The sequence below is a fragment of the Aptenodytes patagonicus genome, chromosome 1, assembly GCF_965638725.1.
Source record: "Aptenodytes patagonicus chromosome 1, bAptPat1.pri.cur, whole genome shotgun sequence".
In the NCBI taxonomy this organism is placed as follows: Eukaryota; Metazoa; Chordata; class Aves; order Sphenisciformes; family Spheniscidae; genus Aptenodytes; species Aptenodytes patagonicus.
In genome coordinates this window covers 121,481,360-121,503,617 of record NC_134949.1, presented here as the reverse complement: position 1 = coordinate 121,503,617, position 22,258 = coordinate 121,481,360, and the positions used below count along the sequence as shown (strand labels likewise).

The 22,258-nt window shown below is 45.7% G+C and overlaps 1 protein-coding gene across 2 annotated transcripts in view; it reads left to right on the top strand.

Annotated features, from left to right (window-relative positions):
* Positions 1–22,258, top strand: part of TIAM1 (TIAM Rac1 associated GEF 1) — a 189,059-nt gene that overhangs the window by 28,850 nt on the left and 137,951 nt on the right. The window contains exon 1 of one of the 2 annotated variants that reach the window (XM_076352812.1): positions 8,249–8,303. The exons of the other annotated variant lie outside the window; for it this stretch is intronic. The gene's annotated coding sequence lies outside the window, so the exon portion shown is untranslated. Of the gene's footprint in view, positions 1–8,248; positions 8,304–22,258 lie in introns of those variants that run through there. 2 annotated transcript variants of the gene reach the window in all.

Sequence of the window (22,258 nt, the reverse complement as noted above, 5' to 3'; positions counted from 1 at the left end):
TTCTCGTGCTAGCAACTGCATGGGAATTCGTTCAGAAGCAGGAGGCAGTTAATATTGCAGGTCAGGAAGTGTGCGAGCCATGTCGGGGCTGCAGCAAGACTTCTTTAAGGGGTTTTCATATGTAGCAAAGTGGCACTGAATATTATTATGCTTTTGATAGAGGTGCGGGTTAGTCTCACTTGTTTGCTATGCTCGCACCTCCACCTTGGATCTGTCTGCAATAGTCTCAATAGTCACTTTGTTGACTTTTGGCCATTTCTAAACTAGCTTTAAAAAGTATCTGGAGCAAAAACGGGTCGCTTAGCAACCCGCTCCTGCCGAGGGCTGCCGGAGAATGGGTCAGTGATTAACAATTATGTACAGTCGAGGTTAAAAATGCAGGGCAGTCTGCAACATTGCTGCTCTGATGGCTGGAATATTTCAGCATTATGATGCTGGGATTTGTGGTGGTGGTAAGTAAATTTATACCAGTTGTAGTTCTGACCTCATGAACATCATGATTCAAGACTTTGGTGTTATGAAATTGGACTAAAGCCTCTTTTCTTTACCAGTATATTACAAAAAAAGCATTAAATAACCATCGGATGAGTAACATAGGCATGATCTATGCTTTACATATATTTTTTTCCCCAAGGCTCTGGGCCTTCCCCTGGCCATATGACTCCCCAAACAAACAGAATTAGAACTGCATGGGAGAGTGGAAGATGCGGAGTCTAGCTATAGAGCAGAAATGTGGAGGGAAGGTGGGTTTCTGGTTTTGGTCACCTACCTGAATGTTGATGCACTGTTCCTCCAAGCAAGGAAACAACAAATGCCACATGAGCTTGATGAATATATTTTTCTGAGCCTTATTTTGGCAACATGATCATTTTCCTAAGTCCTTGGTGGTGCTTTGGTTTCTGGATGAAGAGATCCTTGGCAGCTTTTTCTCCTTTCACAGAGTAGAAAAGGAGGTGGCTCGGTTGTGATTTCATTTACCCCAATAAATGTCCCAGTACTTATCATTTCTGCAGGAACATACAGTGAGAATATCAATCATTAAAACAGCACTCCATCCCTTAGATGTTTTTATAACTCTGGCAGTGAAATCAAGGTTGTTTTGCCAAGTCATTTACTTTCATTGTCTAATCAATTTCTAAAGGCTATTGCCTATTTGCCTCTTTGTTTAGTTAACGCTTCTTTTCAGCATTCTCCCACCCCAGTCATCATCCCAAACTTGAGAAATAAGGATCAGCTGACAGCACCTCTTCAGCAGTCATGAGAAGTGCTGAATTCTAGGAGCCCTGACTGGAGGTGATTTATATTCCTAAGGACTAACCTTCCATCACTGTCCGAAGCTGACAATGTCACGGGCAAGTGGGCAGCTCTTTTCCTTCACTCCCTTGACTTTTTTTTTTTCTTTCCCCTGCTTCCAGTGAATAGGCTTATTCCCTACCAACTTAAAAAAAGTACATATTTATTTTTTTTAAAGATCCCTTTCAGGCTAATATTACTCATCACCTTACCTGTCGCCACTGGTCCAGGAGAAAAATCACAAGAGTAAGAGGATGTCTTAATGAATGCTTTCCTTTCTTGGTTTTGATCATTAAACATACTTTACCGTCGTTGGCTCTTTATGGCTTTGGACTAAGTGGTAAAATCCATACTTGAGACTTTGCAGATGCTTTTAGGTGTCATTAAGGATCATTAGTATGCAGAGCAATGCCACACAACAGAGGCTGGAGGAAAGAGGAAGGAAACGAGATCCATCATCTGTTGTTAGAGCTGCAGGATAACTTTATGTCAGCAGAAATCAGTTACTGGGACTGGATTTGCGCAAGGATTCCTCGTTGCTATACTGAGAGAGTGTGGGGGTGGGATGGGGATGGAAGAAGGCAAACCTGAGCAGCTTTCAGGTTCCTCCCATCCTCATACTGCACAGTTGATTTGGAGCATCTTTTGAATCCCGTAGCTCTTGCAGTCACTCCAATGTCTCCTAACTACAGAAGGGCTATGCCCAAACTTGATAGCTTGGACTACATTTGTATAAATTTAATTAATATCCAGTTTCAGGCTATCTACTACCTGCTTCCACAGGTCAAAGATTTTTCCTTCCTTCCTGTCTTCTTGATTAGTGTCTTAATTTCTGTCTTCTGAGGCTTTTCCTGGTTTTGCTTGTTTGTTTGCCACCAGAGATTGATTTCTATGCCCACCTACCCCGAGGCAGGTGGTTGCATGGGGGAGTGCTTGTGCCTGTTTGCGGTGGTACTGATCCACTCAGGCACTTTTGCTGCTGGATTGAGTTGGCAGCGACCACTGCTCACTGTCCCATGCCCGTGCACGGCAGCCAGTTGTGTGCTTAGCCTCCTAGGATGAGACAGGAGTTTTAACCCAACAAACTCCCTCTTTATTGGAGAGAAATTGGATGCTGCTGCTGCTGCCGCCTGCCATGTTTCCTGCTTGCTTTCAGTGGTACATCATAGCTTATTAAGGCTTTCTATCTTCTGCAGTACAGGCCCAGTTTTTTGTTGGGGGAGTGCTTTGTGGCTTGCAGCATGGGCTGTTTGGGGGTGCTTGTACTGAAAGGTCTGCTGCCCATTTATTTACCTGTGGCTATAGGATGCTTGCTCGATAGCCGGTGTGAGCTTTCTGTCTTTCTTCCCTTGCACTGAAAGACCTGGGAGCGTCAGGGCTGGGGGTGGCAGGGAGCAAGAGTGTTTCCTGCGGTCTGTTGTGGCTCAGGAAGGAAGGGAGACCGGCTGAACAATGAATTATGTATCTCCTCTTTATTTACTTAAAGAGCGTTTCTCCACCTTGGAAAGTTCAAAAGATTACTCTATGTGCTGGTTTCTGATACCAAACGAGCTGGAAATGTTAGTGGTTATGTTAATGTTGCTTCTGGCTCTCATGGTGTTCACTTCTGAAAAATAAAAATAGTTTTAATGTGCTTGGCATGGGAGCTTTGATTTGAAATGAATGCTGTCAGCCATATTAAAAAGATGATAAACTAAATTGAAAAATGTGTGTTCGTTTCTAGTAGCAGCACTAGGGTTATGCCACAAACAGAGTAAAAGCAGAATCATTTAAAATGCAGGTGTTTGCCCCTGCTGGTTCCTACCATGCTGTGCTGCTGTTGGCACGTGTTGTCCGATGGTCACTTTTTGCTGGTGGTGAAGCCATCTGCCTGTGTCATGGCTCCTGCTCACATGGGACACTGGCATGGGTGGTGGCAAGAGTTGCTGTTTTATCCCACGTGGCCTTTCCCCAGGCGCAGGTCTGTTGGTCCCTGCTGTGCCATGGGAGGGGGCCGTGGGGGGCTCCCCAGGCATCCTCAGTACGTGGTCCCCCTCAGTATCACCACATCTGATTTGGCTTTGCACCGGCAGTGGTGAAAGCCCTGCCTGCCTCCCTCCAGGCAGAGGGATGCCTATGAGAGGGCTGCACCCGGGCTACTGGCTGCTCCCCTGGAGTCCTGCTTTTTGGGCTATTTTTGCCAGTTGCTGGTTGCTTTATGTGCTCATTAAAAGCAGTGGGAATTTGTGGGTAAACGGGAAGATAGAGCTTACTCTGTGTTACATTTTCTAATAGATTTGTAGATGAAAACCAACTTGACATATTTCTGTATTTGAGATTTATAATCTAATCATTCCTTCACTTGCACAGCAGGAACTGAAACAGCATGTAGTTATTTACATATAGGGAACATTAAACAGCCACCTCTTTAAACCATATGTGAACATAAAATCCGACAACTTGCTGCTTGAGTAATGGCTCTCCGCGAAAGATGAGAATAAAAATATAGCAGAAACAAACATAATGAAAAGGTATTATTGCAAGAAGTAGCTGTGACAGCAGCATATTATATCCCTATACCGAAGTGAAAATGTGACCCTGTAAATCTGTATACCCTTGCCTCTTGAATTAATGCTAAACACATTGAACGCATGCAGGTGGTTTGCTTTGTATTTCCCCTCTAGTTGTAGTGAGCTGGTGGGGGCTTTGTGATGCCTTACCCCTTTGCCATAAGGAGCTATAGGATGGCATGCCGCATTGGTCCAAACTGCTTCAGACTTGTTGTCATTGCTCCTTTGGGGCAGTTGTGATCCCTCAGAAACCTGAAACCTTTTTTTTTTAATTTACCATCAACTAACTTTGGGGCTGGCTTGGTTGCTCAGCGTACTAACCTCCCAGCCAGTGTAATGCCTGCCTGTCCTTTGAGATGCAGTGCCAGGTAGCTGGCTCCCGGAACAGCTGTGGTCCTGCAGGGATTAGGATTAATTTGTCCAGGCGCTGAGACACACCCCTGTGACTGTATTGCTGGGACTGCGATGCTGCCTGCAGTGCTGGCATGGGCGCCTTGGCTTTGCCATAGTCACTGTGGATACTCGACAGCTCCCGTGGCTATTGCCAGGCTGCTGCGATGTAAGGGTATGTGCTTCGGATGTTTGAGCTTTGAGGTTGGCAAAGAGATTAGGAGCTGTTAATGGCTTTTCCTTCCTCTTTTGGGAGAAGGATGTATGGAGGGGCATCCTCTTTGGAGAAATCACTGCTCTCTCTGTATTATATGAAGTAAGTACATGTAGAGGCTTTCCCTTAAAATACTATGGTTTTATGGATTCTTTCCATTGGTGCTTAGTTTCTTGCAAATATGCTGCCTACTCTCTTGTCCTTTTCCATTTCCAATACTAATTATGAGCAGGAACTTGAAAATAATTCCCTAATAAAGGGTAGGCATCCCTAAATAGGTGTAGCTGTGTCCTGCAGAAGCAATGCTTATCCCGTAGGCATGTTTTGATGGTAGGTCTAGATACTGGCGTCTCAGCATGCAGGTTAGATACAGAGAGCTGTTAGTTGTAAGTGAGAAATGTATTCCCTCCCGATAAATGTACATCTGAATCTTTTCATTGCTGGAGTCCTCTGGGGTACTGGTGATGGTGAGCCTGAGAAGAGTAACTTTTGTTGTTTTTTAGGATAAAAGGAGAAGCTAATTTCTGTGATGGGGGGTGGTGGTGGGGATAAGACAGTGAGTGACTGTTACAGAACTAAAACACTGTTTCCTACTACTAAAGCACTGTTTCTATGGCATTTTAACAAAATACTGTCCTTTGCATCTCTCATCTTTTAACCTTCTGCATTCCTGCACCCTGAAGGGAGGGTGATGAAAAATGTGGATGGTGGTAAGCTTAAGAAATTTTTTGTTCTTAAATTCCCACTATTTTTAAGTAGGATTTTAGAAATCTCAACTGTATTTTAATTTGGTTTGTCAAAGTATAATTACCACGAATGAGGTAAGAAACTAATTTAAACACAGCAAGTGTAGTGGAGAATCCAATTTTCAGAAATCAGTGGAAATGTAATTGGAGTCATTAAGTGCTGACTTTGGTAATTAAGAGTCAGTTTTTGACGTTTCAGGCTTGCGTTGCTAATCATCTGTGGAGAGGGTAGAAAACTGTTTTGTTTGCTGTGAAACTGGTCGCTCCCTAGACCCGTGTAGCCAACGGCATGAACACTGCCTGGTGGCTGGGGCGAACCCGCAGCGTTCGAGATTTGCTTGCTTGGGTCTCAAGCTCCTCGTCCCTCCCTGCCTGCTGCTGCCCACAGCGGGGGACATGTGGGAGCACGTTTTGGGGCCGCCCTGTGTGCCGGGGCCTGTGCTCCCCGCTGTGTGGGAGGCTGGTGCTGCCTTTGCTACTGCTGGGCAACCCCTCGTGCTGGGGCATGGAGGAGCCCCCAGGGGCCGTACCCCATGCTGGGGCACCCTTGGGGTGGAAAAACCTGTCTGTGGCTGGGCAGGCATGGGCTTCGGCAGCTCCATGTCTGGCCTCGGCCAGGGAGGGCAATTCGGCTGCCCCCGGGTCTTTTCTGGTCCAGAGAAGCCCCTGGCATAGGAGCTGGACCAACGCAGGAGACACCCTGTCTCAAAACAGGGCCTGGCCACACTCAGCCAAGGTTTTGGTAGCATGGCGAATGGCTACCAAGAGGCATCGCTTCATTGATGGATGGCGCCGTGCAGTGTCATGTCACAGAATGTAGAGCAAAAACGACTCCTTTATGATAATATTCAGGAGAAGGATTTTTCTAAGCCAGAGGTGGATGCCCAGCTCCTTAACCTTAATCTTGTTTTCAAACTTTAATCTTGGATTGCAGGTCCATCTTGATAAAATAACTGGATCTCTCTGCAGACTTAGTGCTGTTAAAGTTATTCATAAAAGAAATCAGTAGTAGGAGAAGTGCATACTTGTCACTTCTTGTTTGAAAAATTATCTCTAAGAAGTTAGGATGTTATGCATTTTTAACTCCTGCAGTTCAACCAAGATGCTCAGCATGCTTTTGTTATGATAATGGAGAAACCATAAAAAAAACCCTGACATGCTGATAGTTATCACCTTATAAAACAAGCCTTATGTTTACTTTCCTATTAAAAATGCTAATTTTCCAGAGCAATGGCATTTATAAGGCTTTTTTTTCCTTTTATTTTGTTGTTTTCCAAAACCCCAGATAATGCCCTTGTTTGGGCCTCCAGCATGGAAGCTGATGTGATAGTTTTTGAAGCTTTTGAGCTTTCACACCCACAAACAAATCCATCTGGGGCTGATATCTCTTGCTCTGTGTTTGAGTTGTAATTGCCTTATGGCCCAGCGGAAGCTGGTGCTCAGCTAGGAAGTTGCTTAAAATGTGTTTTTAAAACTTTGGCTGTGCTCATTTCTTAGGTGTGTGAAAACCACTGGCAGTTTAAACATTTGTTTTAACCCTTTTTGCAGTTGTTGTGTTTTTCACAGTGCTTTGCAAAATTGTGTTTCCCTTCTCTTCCTAGGGGGTCTGACCTCTAAAGCTGAACGGGTGGTTTCCCGTGTGCTTGTTCGTGTTCGTGCTAGACGTGGGGCATCCTCTGAAAAGCACAGGATACTCTTTGGGGTTGTGCAGCTGGGGATGGCCACCTCGAGGGAGCGCTCGCGGGGGCAGCCTCTGCCACCCAGCTGTGTTCAGAAGGCGTAATCTTGGCATCCCTCCCCTGTCCCTTTGCAGCCACGTGGTTTTCTGGATAACGCATGCAGAAAACCTGGCAATAGCTGAACGTGGTACGACAAAAGCCAGAGAAGTACTTTAAATAGCTAGAACAGGTTGGAGAAATCATGCCAAGGTTTACCGACCAGGCTGGCTAGAAAGGACTGTCTCTTCGCTGCCTGGTCTTCCATACACCCAGCAAGCAGCTCTTGTGTTTGGTGATGGGGGGGTTTCTAGGCTGGGATGTGAGCTGTGCTTTCCGTAGGTTGTTCTCCCCCTCTGCCAGGCACTGGGCACCCAGCTAAGCTCCTGCTCGCAGCTGCAGATGAGGGGAGTAATGAGGATACGCTTTGCTTTAGGCATAATTTCTTTCCTGTTACTTTTCCCTTCCCCATTTCCTTTTGTTTTATTTCTTTAGACAGCCTGTGTTGCTGCCTAATTGGATTACTAGGTCACTTACTGACTGACTGTGGGCCGTACAGGATTGGGACCGGTCCCTGAGGCTCAGCAGTTTGGGGGGCTGATGTAGGCTGGCAGTCTGCTAAGCCGCTACAGTCCCGTGGGGCCTCAGTGGAACATGGCATTTCCCATCGAACCCTACAGTGGCCGCATAAAGGAGCGGATCCATTCCTTCGTTTCATCTGGCTTTTTAGCTTTAGGGAGGAAAAATTTAAAAATTCTTTGTTTTAAAGTGTGCTGTGCGGTGCATAGCCTCCAAGTAGGACTTGGCCGTCTTCTGGGAAACGCATCTAAATGTGAAGCCTTGAATGCAGTTCAGATGTTTGCATATTAGAGATGAACAGCTCTTACTTAAAAAGTGTGCTCTGTATCTTAAACAAAACACCTCCTTGCAGTTTCCATGGTAAGCTCTCCTTCATAATTGAATAACAGTCATAAATGGTTACATAGAACACAAGCAAAATGCCGCACCGTAGCTGAAGGCTGCACTTGTCAGCTCTGTGTTTGCTCTTTGTGCAGGGTAGTGTGCTGGTACCTGACGGCAAGGCTTGATGCGGGGTGCAGCCATTTGGTGCATCAGCCCTGCATCCCCAATTGCCGGAGCCCAGCTCTCCGGAGAGGTTTCTCGTGTTCGTCCCAGAGCCGCTCCGCAACTCATCTCCAGACCCTTCTGCTGAGGAGAAGCCAACTGGAGGAACGGTGAAGGCCAAAAACTGTTAATGGGACTACACAGAGAAAAACTCAGATCCTCTGCTTTCAAGGTGCCTCTCTGCAGATAGTACTGTCAGCTCTCTCTTTCCGGAGCTGCTGTATTCACCTAGAAGCTGTTAGACCTTTGAAAAATAAGAGATCTTGCCAAGGTGAGTACAAATGATGTGTCAGACCATGTTTTTAAAACTTTTTTTTTTTTTTCTTTCTTTCTTCAGTGACTGAAGTGTTTTCAAGCAAGAAAAAAATAAAGCTTTCCTACTTCTGGGACAAGAACTTCTGTGCTGTTCTACCTCTTATGTTTTTACAGTTTAGTGTGTGGGTGTCTGTCGTGTCATGTGTCCCCCCTGCATTCCCTCCTCCCCATTTCTGTGCCTCTTTAATTATGAGGATTTGAGTCTCGCTTGCTTAAAATTTGTCACATGGACCCAGCAGCTGTTAAAAAAACCAAAACAAAAAAACCCAACCTTGGAAAACCCCAGGTGTGAAGTAGACCTCAAGGTTTTGAAGCCTGAAGCTTGGCAACGCTGTATTCCCACCAGTGGACCTCCTTGCAAGGAGAGGGTTTCTCCTCCCAGGCAAGAGGATGCTCATCTCTTGCACCCGGTGTGGGCATCGCCAACCCCTGCTGAGGGCTGTTCTGCCTGCACCCTGCTCTCCTGCCTGGTGTGGGTCCCTGTCAGTGGCAATCCAGGAAACATGTTGGTGGGTTTCCCAGCTGGAGGCAGAGATCCCAGGAGTACAGCTGTAGACTGGGGATGGGGCAGAGCCACTGTGCTCAGCCAGGTGCATGGTACGCAACCAGCCACGTGTGCTGTGCTCTTGGGTCTGCTGCCCTGACCCTGCCTGTCACTGTGTGGCATGCTGGCCCCCAAATCCCTGCCTGTGGGTTGCGTGGTGGTGGGGGTGGATGCAGTTTTTTGGGTTTATCGCTGCCAGTGGTGCTGCATGTGCAGGTGGGTGATGCCGAAGTGTGCCCTGTGTCCACATGCCTTTCACGTTGGACTGGGAGCATGTCCAGGGGCATTATGTCACCTCGGAAAGACTGCATGTGGCAGGTTGCTTGTGGATATTGTTTTGCTGCTTCTCTCTCCCCATAGCACTGCTGATTTGCAGGCAGTGGCTGCTCCTCCACCCCTGTGTTCTCAGCGCTTCCCGATTGCCGCACATATGGCGTGTGAAATTACCCGGAGCTCAGCGGCCCACGTGGCACTGGCAGCGGTGGCGCCAGTTAGCAGTGGAGTGGCAGACCGAACCCTGAATTTTCCCCTCTCCTCCGGAGGGAGGGGGTGAGAGTTTTTGTTCTTTTGTTTGTCTGAGTTTGTATCGCAAAGCATGTTGGAAATAAGCCCGCTGCCTGCATGTGGAGGGGGGAGGAAGGGATGCAGGGGAGATGACAACAAAGCTGTCATCTTGCTTTGCTCCATCCGGGGAGCAAGACACGGTGGGATTTCCTACTTCCTGATTCCGCAGCGGGTGCAAATTGCCCCTGTGCTGACAGGTCGGATCCGAGCATCTCGGCGGGAAGCCTGTGACACCGGCATCTCCGTGCAGTGCGTCCCTGCACCTTGGGCTGGTGGGGAGCTTGCCCTCTGACAGAGGATTTGGGATTTCCCCATGGCTGTCACTGGCCCCCATGCCCATTCAGGTGCGTGTGCTTGGGCCTGCTCCTGCACTCTGGTAAGGCAAAGGTGGCTCTTGGGTGGTCTTCACTTTTTAAGGTGACTGGTCCCTACGTGTGGCACCAGGGGCTGGGCGGGGAGGAGGGTGCGAAGCAAGAGGTTTGCAGTCTTGGAGTCACCACGAAAGCCTCACCCCTCCTTTTTGGGGGGGAAGAGGAGGAGGGAGGTGGGGAAGGAGGATGGATGGTGTTGCCTCCATCCGTCTTGTGGCCGTTGTGGTCCCTCTGCAGTGCTGCATACCCCCGGGGCACCAGCCCTGCCAGTCTCCCGCTGTGGCGGAGAGGGGCACTGGGGCTGTCTGGGGGGTCTGGAGGACGTTGCTGTGTCAGCTCCCACCCATGGTGTTTTCTGCGTAGCCTGAGAGTGTGGAGGCCTTGTTTGTTTCTGATAAAAGCTGAAGCCCTGCTGAAAAGGGAGCATCGTCCGAGGGTGCTCCTGGCCCTGGACATGTCTGAGAGGGGCTGCTTTCTCCTCCCTTCCCCTCCCCCCCGTTTCTGGTTTTCCCTTGGGTTTTTGCTAACTGCGAAGCTGCTAATGTAAAATGAAGGCATGGCAATGCCATATTGTAGCAATTAATCAGCCCTCCCTAGTACTTTCCAGTTCTAAATTGCCAGCGCTAACAGATGCGTGCTGTTGCAGCCGAGCAGCTGAACCTGCCAGGAGCCGATGGTGGGTTATGTTTGGTTGGTTACTGCGTCCTAGGAAGCTGTAGCGCACCCCTACCCAAGTACAGCACTCTGATTAGTTTAACAGAGAGTTTCCAGTTATTAGTTAACCACGTTTTTACTAAATTTTTTTTTTTTGTAACGGGACAGCCAGTGTAAGTTTCTAGGCTTTGGCTTGGTCCCTGCAGCACGTGAGAGCTGGTCAGTAAATTCCTGTTTGATTTTGATAGGCATAGGATTATTTCTACTGTGGGCCATACACACACAGATCTCCTTGTCAAGGATTTAGGAAAAAAAAAAAAGCCCTGAGGAATTTTCCCTTTAACAATGTCTTGTTGCACAGAAGCGGGATTTCTTGCCCTCTGGCATCCCCAAGTCAGAGACCTCTGAGTAGCAGAGGTCAGGATTTGGGGAGGGAGGGGGGTTATTGGTTCAGGCTGCACCCCGCTGATGTGACTTGTCGAGTGCAATCTGTACAAAGCGGTGCTGTTCCCATCTGCCCTGCGACTGCTGGATGTAGCTGGCTGGCGCATTTTGATTAAAATGTTGCAGGGAGGGGAAAACAAGGAAGAAACTAAGCGCATTTCCTATCTTAGCTTTTTAGGAGACACTTAAGGGAGTACACTTGGATGAATAAGGGCAAAGGCGAATTGCAAAAAGCACTTACTAAACTTGTCTGGGGATTTCAGCCCTGTGGTTTGTAGCATGAAGGCTGGGCTTTTCTTAAGAAACAGCAATAAAAGCCGACAAGCCTAAAGACCCAGATTAATTTAGAAACTCTGCAGTTGGGGGAGGAGGGGTGGAAACAGAAGTGCAGCAACTCACTGACCTTTCCATCAACTCCACCGCTCTCCCAAAAACGCGTGTGGCGTCTGAGCTGTGGTTGAACTGCCGCAGGGTCCCCCGGGTGGCACAGGGCAGGCTGTACCTCAGACACCTTGCTCCCCAAATGGCACCGGACCTCCACGTGCGGGGCTCCGTGTCTGGTGCGGGCTGAGGCTGTCCGTCAGTCTGGCCGATCGGCGTGGTACGGCGTTGCTGAAGTAGCAGCACCAGAATCTGTCCCGAAAGCGCCGAGCAAGGCGCAGAGGCTATTTTGCAATATGTAGCAGCTCTTTTGTGCAACTTAGAGAAGTTGGCTTGCAGTTATACGCGCTGTCTGACTCGGATCGGTGGCTATTATAAAGGATTTAATTATCCTGATGGCCCAAAGTAACAAAAGAAACAGGCCTGTTCACGTCGAGCCGTGATGCTGAGCGTGGTTACTTTACTTCCCTCTTTCCTTCTCCTCCCTCCTCTCCAACATAAAGCTACAAAGTGAAAGATGATACCAGTATTCCGTTTTCCCAGGCTGCTATATACGATTGTTTCTATGATCTTTGTTTATATAGATCTAAGGCAGATTAAAGAGCCTTTTAAAATCGGAGTACTTGTCAGGAGACTGGGTGAGCCTGTGTATGAATCTCACTGAAAATAATTCAGACCTCCTGGTACCTTCCATCCTCCTTCCCTAATCTTACATTTGTGCAGCTGTACATTTTGTGTCCTCCCGACAAGCTTTCTGCTGCTCTAGGAAAATTTTAACCATTTATGCAGTCTAGTAAAGCTACAGGCAGATTCCCTCCCAATATTTATTAAACCATATTCCCTTCAGCAGGAAGCAGAGAAGAGAAGCCAGCTTATCTGTGTGCAGGGCCCTTTGAAGGGAGATGAGGACCTTAATGGAGGTAAACGCTCACACCCATAGCAAAAGTGAGCCCTTTCCATAAATAAGCTGCCAGCCTGCCTGTAAGGACAACGACTGAAGGAGCGGCAGAGGCTTGGGGAGATGTAGTGGGGCTGCCCAGAAAGAAACGACGCTGTGGGAAATAAAAGCTGGGTTTCCTCATTCCCTGTCTGATCTTTTCAATAGGATGGGTCTCCTGACTGCGATGGATTTCACTTGGATTAGAGATTATCTTTCCCTTTAGTCTTTTCTGTACAGGTAGGTCATCGTATGACCAAACTCTCTCCTGAAGTTGTTTAAAGAAAGCTATACATTGTGATACATGTATATGTTCATATACAAATATCACATGTGCATGTATATTGTAATTTATAATGGTATCTTATCAGCTTAGGAAGTCATTAGATTACTTCTGTGCCAATGTTTTTACCTGTATAGAATGGGGGTATTTACTGACAAATTTGTTGAAGTCTTTTTCCTGCTCTTCAGTTGATGATGGTTTAAGTAAAAAAGCTTTTTTAGGAGCATGTCAGAGAAATCCTGTTTTGAAAAGCTGTTTGGTTTCTTAGAAGCATGTGCACATGTGTTTTTCTCTTTATGATCTTAGGTTTCAATGGTATTTAAGCCCCATTTTTCAAAATTGAGTTATTTAGAAGCATTAGCCTCCTTAACAGTACCTAAAGCAAACAATACCGTTTCTTAAACTGCTGTGTGTGTGTACCCACGTGCACAGTATGGTCCTTATAGGGCCTGAGTAGCGTCTTTGGATCACTGCAGAAACTCGGGAGCGCCTTACTCTTGCTTGTACTTTGCCTCCAAGTGGTGCAGGTGACTCGGCTGGAGCTCGTACAGCAGAACGCACTGTGGATATGGAGAATTGCCAGGTTTTTGTGACTGGCTAGGGAAATCCCACATAAAAGCAGTCCCATTTGCCATGGGAGGCAGCTGGAAGAGTACAAAACCTTGTGTTTGGTAGTGTTATGGTTGATAAGGGTTTGAAGGCTGCTGCAGTTTGAGCTCTGAATAGTTCAGCTAGGTCCTTACCTTTACTTGCCCAAACGCTCCATTGAGTAAGAGTTGATTTGTTTCCTGAGCGGAGGAGCAAAAGGAGGGCTGCTGCTTCAGCTCTGAGCGGCACTGACGCTCCGCATGTTCAGTAGAAACGGGGAGGGCTTGCTGCCTGGTTTGGCGTGCTGGACTGTTCCTTGGAGCCCTGCGTCTATACCTTCTGCCAGGGCTGTGCCACCCTATGGGCAGGGATGACCCTTGCAGGGGGTCCCTGTGTCACACATGTACATGAGGAATCTGCAGCCCAAAGGTAAACAAGTCAGATGGACCTTATCTGAAAACTGCTCTTTCGTAAAGGCAGAGGGCTGGGGGTGCGCTCTGTTGGCACAGAAGGACAAATTGGTGTCTTGTATGCTGCCTGGTTCGTGGTTATTCCAGCGTTGCAACCCCTGCTGACCAGAGGCCCGTGAAACGTGCCTAGGACTGTGGCAGAGGTGTCTGCCCTGCTGGATGTCCGTTGGTCGCCTGTGGCAGAGGTTTCGGCTTCAGTCTCAGTGGTCATTCTGCTCTTAGCATTGCTCCTACAGATTACAGCAGTAATCCTTAAGTCTGGTGGCTTAATGAATTTCACTTAGTTCGTGGTCTCTGCAATGTTTAAATCTCTCATCGATTTGAACCTTTTTATTTCAGAAGTCAAAATGGAGGAAAAGAGTACACTAATTCAGTTTTAATGCTAGGTTGTGTTGGGAGTACTATCTGTTACCAGTGAGGTATGCTTAAGTTTGACTAAGTCTTGGTAGGCACTTTTCTTCGACTGTGAGGCCTAGGTGAGATTATTATATAAGCCTCTCCTCAGCAGTTTAAAGCCTAATTAAATATTCTCTGTTCTCAGTTGTAAGGGAGGTACTATTTTAATTACAGAAGCTTTCTTCTGACATGCAAAGCACTTGGCTACCAAGAAGAGTATGGCGGTTTCCTAAACTTGATCTGCACGCTTTCTTCTGATCTCGGTTGAGTTCAGCACAAAGCTGACCAGAAGATATGGCAGTAAGGTATAAATTATACAACCTTTTCCAGTTTGCATCATCCAAAGCTGGTGTTTTTGAACATTAGCATGCAAGTTTCCATTCTTCACTGTTCGTGGGGAAAATGGAAAATAGTTTATAACCCCCCTCCCTCCTCCCGTTGTCCTTTCTTTACCATCTTTGCCCTGTTAACTTTCAAAAGACATTTCTTGAGCTGAAAGCTTAGAATTTGGGTAGCAAAACTGTCATGGTCTTTTATAAAATATGTAAGATGTGTAACAGGTTGATGTGAGCCGAGGCTCCAGTAATTTTGAAAATTAGAAGATATCCATGCATACAGCTCCTAGAAAACTGATCCATCAGTTATTTGTGGGTTTTTGAGCATTTGGAATGATTTCCTAATTTTGCAGGAGACTTAGTGTGCAATTGAGGGCTAACTGCTTCATTTCATGGTCTGCCTCATTTACTCCCTTGTGTAAGAGACAAATAATATTGATACGAGAGAGTTGTATGAACAAATGCTTATGATTCAGTAGTGGTATGCTCTGCATAAAGTACTGTTTAGATATAGTTAATCCTGCCTTGGGGGCAGCAGGATGCTTTGTACAACCTTTTGAAATTTCTTTCAAGCCTGTGATGTAGGCTCCGTTGGCTCAAAACAACCAGGCGCGTTTCACGTAGGAGTTCAGCTGAGTCTTGATTGAAGCCCTAACCATGTTTCTGTATAGCATGGCATTTCATTTGGTTTCTCACGTTACCCTGGTTAGTCATCTCTCATCTTAATTTTTCCTCCTCTCCTGACTCGCAAACCAGATTCTGCTTGGTGGATGGTGCCTATCATTACAAGAATTTGCCCTAGCAACCAAATAGATTTCCAAAAATAGCTTATCCCTTCGTTGCAGAACATCTCTGAACCTCAGGATGTTGTACTGCAGTCTCTCTGAGCAGTTAAAGGCTGTTGTTTTGTTTCTAATGGTCAGACAAAAATAAACCGTGCCGTGAGTGGACTTGACTTTGTGTGCAGAGTAATGCTATTTGAGTCATGAGAGAAATTCCTGCAATGTTTACATGCTGAAGAAAAATGCCTTTGAAGCCAAAGTATTTCTCCTGTATATCCATGTGTATGATTTTGTTTACAGCTTGTTATCTGAACAGTCATCTGCTCAGTAAACACCTGATCTTGAAAGTCGTGTAGTGCCTGGGTTGGCCATGCCAGATTTGAAGTTACCTGCTTAAGTGGCTGCTCTTGGACCTTTTGCCCCTGGTACCTGGAGCAGCTTGGCAGCACGCTTCCGAGGCTGAGGAGTGGGATGGCCAATTAACGAGATCTTTCCCTTCTGGGAGCATGGGTATATGTCTCTGCTACTATTTGGTTTTTTTGTGCTAGTCAACACAGGAAATATTTTAAGATACTTTCGGAGTGTGGCCATTTTCTTTTCCCTCTCTCTCCAATCTAAGAAAATTCCAGTATTTGGGATATCATTGCATTTCCATAGCACTGCAGGAGCATGAGAATTTAGAGAGATGTGTTCAGCTGCTGATCATCTTCTGCTGTGGCAGTGCTTTCTGCGATGATTATCTTTTCATTGCTTTTGGAGGGCATTCTGCAGTCTGTGTTGTTATATTCCCCTTTCCTGATTATCAGCTTCAGTTCTCCTCCAAATCCTTTCCTCTAGCCATCTCCTTTTTTGCTATATTTAAAACTATCCCTTACAGCTCATATTTTTTTTTTTTTTAAACCTTTCCCTAGCTGTTTCTCCTCTTAATCTTAATGCAAACTCAAAATGAGGAACTTTAAATAACTTGACATCACCCCTGCGTTTTATGCATAACTTTTAATTGCAGTTGCATTGAAAATGTAAATGCTGTCCTATAGAACTTGAAGAATTCAGAAACGTTCTCAATATGCTGGATTTAAAACTGGATTTGAACCAGAGAGGGAGTAAAGAAGCCACTCTGGACTCGAATGATGAGCGTTGCCTTGGCAGTGATGGGGGGGCTCAGCTGGGAAGTAGGAGCCTGGGTTCAGGTTCCTGCTCTTCTTCCCAAGACACGTCTGATCCTCCCAGGTGAATGGCCATGGGATGGATGGGTCTTCTAGGATTTCTCTTCTCCTTTGATAAAAAACTTTCATCCCTCAACTGAAAGACTTTTCATATAAAAAAAATATTTTTGTAGCTCTTGTTTTCCGGTATCATTTTTGACAGTCACGTTCTTCCGACGCTGGCTGGTTTGCCTGGAGGGGTGGAGGGGTGCAGCAACTTGAACCCGCAGGTTCAGTCTGTGCGGCTCAGTCTGTGAGCAAAAAGCCGAATTGATTTGAGTTTGATGGTAGAACCCATTGCAACGTGCATTTCAGAGATGGGGGGGGGAAAAGCAATCATGGAATACACTGTGCTGAAACGCTGAGTGTGAGGCTTGTTCTGCAGTCACAGAGCGTATTTACTCTACAAATTTTCCCCTGCGCTGTCTCTGGGGAGAAGCTATGTTTTGGAGGGATGCTTTCTCTTGCCTGGGCTTGCTTGTGTGCTAAGTGAAGTAGCTCGCAAAGTAACTTGGCTGTTTAAACAGCTTAGTCCTCATCTTGAATGAGAACAACAGGTGCCTTCAGTGAAAAAATAAAAGCAAGATGTGCTAGATACCAGCTTCTATGAACCAGTATTAGACTAAATCCATTTTTGATCATGCCAAATGCTTTTTTTTTATGGTAGACTTTGCTGAAGAGTCAGCTGGTTCTCTGGACTTTTTGCTGAGAGGCCTCTTTGGCTTTATCTGATACGAATTGTGAAGTGAATTTCGTGGTGCAAAAGGATGTCAGTGAGAAATGACATTACAGGCTTGGACCAAAGCCAAGTGACATCCATGGAAAATTCTTAAACTTGTGTTGGTGGGCTTTCTGTTGTGTCCAAAATGGCTTGATTTGTTTTATGTTGACCACTGTAAGTAGCTTTTAGATGATACAAAGAATGATGAGTTTATGCTCTCTTTTCAGTGTGATAGGTCTGGGTCAGAAGAGCATCTGCAGTTAGGAACTGAAGAAGGCAGACAAATGTGTAGTACCTGAGGGCTTTGCTTCTGATTTAATCAAGCTGTACCATGCAAGCTTTTCTTACTCCTCTCTTTGGAAACATAAAATGTTTGTTTAATACCATATGCTTATTTATCTATCGATATTCCTTTATAATACAGCTGTGACCTGTTTAAAAAAAACAACAAACAACCCAAAACCCAGAAGTGAATTAAAACAGTGGCAGGTAATTCAGTTTGAATGTGTGCTGACATGCAAGATGTAGGTTCTTGGGGGCCAGAAGTTAGGTAGATTGTTAGTATAGGAGATGGAGGACTGCTCAGATTAAAGTGGGATGCCAGACACTGATTTGCTTGTATGCATGTGGGAGAGAAGAGACAATCAGATGTAATATTTACACTGAATTACACAGAGAGGATTTTTTCATTATTTGCATTCTCTAGAGTATTCTATATTCTCTAGCGTATTCTTGCCATATGTGATTAGTTTCCAGAAGTTTATATACATTATCTGCTTTTCGTTCCAGACAATATAACATTTATTACTAGTTTCATGAGTTGTTGTTTCAAGGGGAAAAAAATCTGTACAAAGCTGCCCGTAACTTTGAGTTCTGCTCTGGCACCGTACTATACACAATATATACCATCTGCGTCAAAGAGGACGATTAAAAAAAATGCATATCAACCAAGTCACTGTGTAGTTGTCTTAGTTATTCATGGTCATAAAAATCTTTTTGAGGAGTGTTCCTGATGCTTTGCTGTTGGTTGGTAAGATGTCTTTTAACCCGTTACCCCTCCCCACACTGTAGCGAGGAAATAAGGCTCATGTTTTCAAAGTGCTGATGTGCACGTCCCAGCTCTGCAAGTTGTTATGGTGACAGGCAGCTCCGGTGCTGCTTTGGGGACCCGTCCCTCCCTGCCCCTCCTGGAAAGCCCTTGTGCTCTGCTACTCGACAGCTAGCAGCACCGGAGGTGGGATCCAGCCCTGGGAATAATCTATAGAGCCAGGGCCGGGTTGTCCCCAGGGGCGTCCTGCGGAGCTGCACCGTCCCCTCCCTTAGCACCGTGCAGGTGGGTCCTGGGCGAGGAAGGGCGGAGAGGGCAGCGGTGCCCAGGTCACTTGTCTGCAGAAACAGGGGTTAAGGAAACCTTAAGGAAGGTTTAAGGGAAAAGCGGGGTGCGTGCACATGTATGTGAAGCAGCCCAAGAGGTGCTGGATAAAGCTGGGGTGTGAGGAGATGGAGGCCGGCATCTGCTACACTGAAGAGTTTGTAGGGTCCCTTCCCAGCCTCCTTCCCCAAGATGGGGAGAGAGTGCCAAAAATGAAATGACAAGGAAACGTTCTGGGGCATTGCAGAAGGAAGCTTCTTGTTGAGAAATTACTCTGCTTATGGGTTGTGTGCTTGCAGCCTTACGAACGATGGATAGAAAGACTGTATTGGACATAATTATAAATAAATAGAGGAACCACTGCAGTGCTGTAACACTGTATTCCATGGTTACCTTTTTTTTTTTTTTTTTTTTTTAAAATTACTTACGCTTGATTGTTGCAATTGATTGCAATTGTGAGGGCTCATTTTAGTGCATAAATTTTATAATGGAAGCCTGCCAAGTGTTTGTGTAATGGAGGATAACAACTGCACAGAATTTGGTACGGGGTTTGTTTGTCTTCCTTTCTCTACCAAATGTTGGTGACCGTTTCATGGGCTGGTATATTTGTATATAGCCAGTTTTCTCAAAGAAGAAAATTCAACCAAACCCCCCTGTGAAAACAGAAGAGCAATTTAGAGAACTGTGATGAGGTTTAAGAGCAAGCTGAATTTAATGCTGATGATAAAGTGATCATTGCCTTAGTTTTAGGACAAACAGCAAAACCAATTGAGTTCACTTTTAAACTTTGCATGATGGAACAGAGGGTAAATAATGTTGTTCCAACCTTAAGAAACAAATCCAATATGTTTAGCTGATGAAGTTAAAGACCAGCATATGGGTATATAGATCTGGGCCCTTAGAAAATGTCACGGCAGTTTTCCTAGCATCCTGGTCCAATTTCCGTGAAGTTCAATGTCATGATTTGCAGGGAGAGGAGATTTAGTTGCCACAGGATAGAAATCAAAGATTTATTTCCGAGTGAAATGTTAACTCAGGAATAAATTTTTTTTCCACATCTGCTTTTTCATATATCCTGCATTCAAAGTACTGTAAATTTGGGGCTGTTTTGTAGGGCTTTCCTCTTCTTCCAGGTGCATTTGTCCAAAGAGGAGGAAGAATTTTGAAGGGGTAAAGAGGATGCGAAGAGTGCAGGTGGGTTTGTGGTGTTTAAGGGACAATTTTTATATGGATTGAAAATTCATACTAAAAGAAAAACCAGTTCATCTAACAGATTAGTTTTGGTACTCAAATTATTAGGTGAGCTCACTTGTAAGATAGGGTACCAAAACTAATTGGAACTCAAGTCATCTTTCTCCCACAGGTTTTTGGTGTCTCCTCTTGTTTTTTATACTGTCACTCCAGCTGTGAAAACAAGCTCCCATTATACAAACATTTGTCTTGGTCATCCTTCCAGACTTATTCACAGATGTACGTTTTGGCAAAGTCAGGGCCAAGAATGATGACAGGTGGAGGATCCACCTTCCTGAAACATCAGCTCGCTCTTTTGTGTTGGTTTTGGGCATTTTTAGTTCAGCTCTGTGCCATATGGGTTTTACTTAAGGAGATAGCTTGTCCCTGCAAAAGCATCTTTAAAAAGGGTAGAACAGTTTAAATATGTTCAAGAGAATTAATTAAAATGCCTTTCAATTGAAAGGGAAGGAGAGGTTTGGTTTTTGGGTTTTTTGTTTTTTTTTTTCCCCCAAAATAAGGCTCCGGCCTTGTGAAACATTTTGCATCTATTACAAAAGGAACTTCAGTACATTTTTCTAAAATGAGGAATGAGCCAACTGCATCTGCTAGGTGTGGGAGTGACATTTCAAAATCCCACTGACAGTCGCATTATCAAACTAAACATCATCTCTTTCTTACTGGTGCTAACTGAAGAGCTCCCCACTTTCTAGGGGCGAAATTGTCCCTTTGGAAAACGCCGGTGGAAGGCACAGGCACCTTTGGGCCTGAAACAGGACAGAGCCCGCAATTCTCTACCACGGTAAAATTTGCTTTCTACAAGAAAGCGAACTTCAGAGCTCCTTGTCCTTATCTACATCTCAGCCGGTGCCAAGAGGGGTTCCTGAATTTAGGTTGCCAGGTCTGTTTGGTAATGACACCTTTGTTTTCCTGGTGCCAAAGAGGCAACTGCAGTGCTCGGTACTGCCGTGATATTGGTGGACCCGGTAGGTGCCGTCAGTCCTTCTGCTCCTGCGGCTGTGTGCTGGGAAGGGGCTGAGGAGCTCAGCCTCCAGCCCACGTGCCTGTCTCTGGTTTGTGCACCACTAGTCATGGCCAGCTCCCGTCTCTTCAGGAGACTGCCAAAATGGCTGTCAAAAATGACTCATTTAAATAGCATATTTAGATAAGTCAACCCTCCTTACCCTATCAAAGAGGACTGAAGGAAGGGGAAAGTATGAAGTGTTTTCTGAGCAGTGAGGACTTTTACTGTTGGTTTATATTTACATGTCTTTTTCAGGTGATACAATAATAATATGTTATACTGTAGTGATGTTCCTCAGTCTTAAGCATAGTCGCAATTATCTACTTATTTACATCATTGGTAGATTACTAGGTGCATTGCAAAAGAAGACCTTTGATGTCATATCAGCTTTAATGGGAATGACTTGTGAAATTTTTTTTAATTTTTTTTTTTTTGAGAAATGAAATGTCACAGCAAAGGTCACTGTGGCACTACAGCAGAGCCAGAAGACCTCTGCTGTATGCTGTCAAGTGAGCAGTGTTGTTTCCAGTTCTAGTCTTTATTATTTTGCTTGCAAAAAGATGACAGAATTGTAGAATTGTGTAGGTTAGAAGAGCTCTCTGGTCCCTCCTCCCTCTCAGAAAGCATTTACAAGCATTTTTGTGTGTGTGTGTATGTGTATAAACAGTGATCTGGTGCAGGAACATTATGCATATTGTCACCTTGTTTGATGCTGTTGCACATGTTCTGAGAGGATTTACTTGCCACATTGGTCTGGAAGGGATGTGCTCAGTCCTGCGCAAGCTCAGATCTCACAGCCCTGTCATAAAGAAAGCAGTAACATGAACTGGAAGAAGGTGTTTTTGGAGAAACTGATGCAAAGAGTGTGTTTGAAGGAAGAGAAGGGCTGGATGGGCACAGAGAAAGTCATGTTGGCAATGTAGCAAACAGCATAATAGAAGGCCAGAGCCATGGACAGGACCAGAAGACAGAAAGAGCGGTAGTGAAAGAGAAGCAGTAACATCAGAGAGGCTGACTTGAAGGCAAAGCTGGAAATACAAGCAGAGAGGAGGTTGCCCTCTTTGATCTATTTGGTACGTAGATTCACAGAAACTTGAGGACAGAACAGTGGTGGTGATTATCTGCACCTGGTGATGATCATCTGTACCTGCAGCTCTTTGTCTGGGAATCCTTGGGAATCCCCTTTGAGAGGGGACTGTGAGCACAGATGAGCTTGTTCAGCCAGGAGGCATTTCTGCAAGGGCTGCTCTTGCTCTGGAGAACCGCTTGCAGAACAGAAACGGAAGGTGAAGACCCCCATCCAGTCTGGTTTTCTGCATGACAGCAATCACGGCATGTCATGTACTTTCTCCCTGAGGCCTGCGATGCTTCAGTTCAAGTCGCAGTGTATCCCTTAAGATGTTCAGCTTCTTTTGCCATGGCCTTGTTTGACAACAGTCTGCCGTGCCCCTGGGTGAGCCCCTCCAGCACCGCATTACTCCTGTGCTGGAAACACATGCTCAGTTTGGCGTGCACAGTGTGCCTGTGGTAACGCCAGAGCTGGCCGGAGGAGCTGCTGTTTTGATGTGGTAACAAGGCAGGAATCTGGCAAAAGGGTCTGTGGCTGCTGC